The sequence below is a fragment of the Chlorocebus sabaeus genome, chromosome 6 (genome assembly GCF_047675955.1).
Source record: "Chlorocebus sabaeus isolate Y175 chromosome 6, mChlSab1.0.hap1, whole genome shotgun sequence".
NCBI classification, from domain to species: Eukaryota; Metazoa; Chordata; class Mammalia; order Primates; family Cercopithecidae; genus Chlorocebus; species Chlorocebus sabaeus.
The window spans coordinates 57,647,766-57,650,120 of record NC_132909.1 but is presented as its reverse complement, the minus strand read 5'-3'; positions in this window follow the sequence as shown (position 1 = coordinate 57,650,120).

Sequence of the window (2,355 nt, the reverse complement as noted above, 5' to 3'; positions counted from 1 at the left end):
CTATGACATCACTCAGCTCAGAGTTCCGGGAAGTGGGGACCCCAATGGCCAGGAGGGGAGACAGAACTGTTGTTCAGGGTGGGTGGTTGATGGCGAAACTTGTAGTTCTCACTGGTTCCTTTTTACTGGTTCTTTTTTTTTTTTTTTTAGATATAGTCTCGTTCTGGTGCCCAGGCTGGAGTGCAGCGGCGCCATCTTGGCTCACTGCAAGCTCTGCCCCCCGGGTTCAAGCGATTCTCCTGCCTCAGCCTCATGAGTAGCTAGGACCACAGGTGCATGCCAGCACGCCCAGCTAATTTTTTATATTTTTGGTAGAGACAGAGTTTCACTGTGTTAGCCAGGATGTCTCAATCTCCGGAGCTCGTGATCCACCCGCCTCAGCCTCCCAAAGTGCTGGGATTGCAGGTGTGAGCCACCGTACCTGGCCGTTTTCTTTTTTTTGAGACAAAGTCTCATTCTGTCACCCAGGCTGGAGTGTAGTGGTGTGATCTCGGCTCACTGTAACCTCCGCCTCCCGGGTTCAAGCAATTCTCCTGCTTCAGCCTCCTGAGTAGCTGGAATTACAGGCATGCACCATCACCTGTAATTTTTTTTTTGTATTTTTATTTTATTTTTATTTTTTGAGATGGTCTCACTCTGTCAGCCAGATTGGAGTGCAATGGCATGATCTTGCCTCACTGCAACCTGCACCTCTCAGGTTCCAGTGAGTCTGCCACCTCAGTCTCCCGAGTACCTGAGATGACAGGCATGTGCCACTGCAACTGGCTAATTTTTGTCTTTTTAGTAGAGATGGGGTTTCACCATGTTGGCCAAGCTGGTCTCGAACTTCTGGCTTCAAGTGATCCGCCTGCCTTGGCCTTCCAAAGTGCTAGGATTACAGTCGTGAGCCACTGTGCCCAGACGCATACACACTCATTTTCATCTTGAAGACTCTACATTTGTATTGGTCTGTATCGGAAAAAACACAGAGATATGGCCAGGACCTGGAATCTGGTGCGTACTGAAGTTGCTCAGGGCATCATGTGCTTAATTTGAATGTTGACACCATCAGGAAGAGGCGATTCCCTGCATGATTGACATTTCTCTTTTTTTTTTGAGATGAAGTCTCACTCTGTCACCCAGGCTGGGTGCAGTGGCATGATCTTGGCTCACTGCAACCTCCGCCCCCCTGGTTCAAGTGATTCTCCTGCCTCGGCCTCCCAAGTAGCTGGGATCATGGGTGTGGGGGTTACAGGTGTCTACCCCCATGCCCAGCTAATTTTTGTATTTTTAAAATTTTTTTGAGACAGAGTCTTGCACTGTCACCCAGGCTGGAGTGCAGTGGCGCGATCTCGGCTCACTGCAAGCTCCGCCTCCCGGGTTCATGCTATTCTCCTGCCTCAGCCTCCCGAGTAGCTGGGACTACAGGCATCTGCCACAATGCCTGGATACATTTTTGTATTTTTAGTAGAGACGGGGTTTTACTGTGTTAGCCAGCATGGTCTCAATCTCCTGACCTTGTGATCTGCTCATCTTGGCCTCCCAAAGTGCTGGGATTATAGGCGTGAGCCTCCGCACCTGGTCAATTTTTGTATTTTTAGTAGAGACAGGGTTTCAACACCTTGGCCGGGCTGGTCTTGAACTCCTGATCTCGTGATCCATCCACCTCGCTCCGCCTCCCAAAGTGCTGGGATTATAGGCGTGAGCTACCACGCCCGGCCGACATTTCTCGTTATGCCTGCCTCTCCCCCGTTGGATGGGAAGTCTCTGCAGGGTGAGACCTTGTCTAAGTGAACTTTGTGCCCACCAGTGTCTGCGTGACTCAGGCAGGATCTGGCTCAGACAGGGGTGTGGGGTGGGGCTGGAATCAATAAAAGTTTGTTGAATGACTTAATGCCCTCTGAGAATGTATCATTTTGCAACAGGGAAACTGAGGCCCTTTGCACTCTAGCAGTTATTCCTGTCACCTGATTTGCACGTGGGCTGGTACCTAAGAGGGAGGGACATTGAATCATAGGAGGGGCTAGGAAGTACCCATTCTCTAGCCTGGCAGGCCTTATTTCTTGTCTTGGCTGTATCTTGCATGATTTTATGTGATAGCTTTTGCGGGCATTGGCCTCTTGTTTCCCCAAGTCAAGCTTGTCCAACTCCTGACCCACAGGCCACATGTGGCCCAGGATGGAATATGGCTCAACACAAATTCGTAATCTTTCTTAAAACATTATAAGATTTTTTCACAATTTTATTTGGAGCTCATCAGGTATTGTTAGTGTTAGTTAGTTTATTTATTTATTTATTGAGATGGAGTTTTGTTCTTGTTGCCCAGGCTGGAGTGCAGTGGTGCGATCTCGGCTCACTGTAACCTCCGCCTCCTGG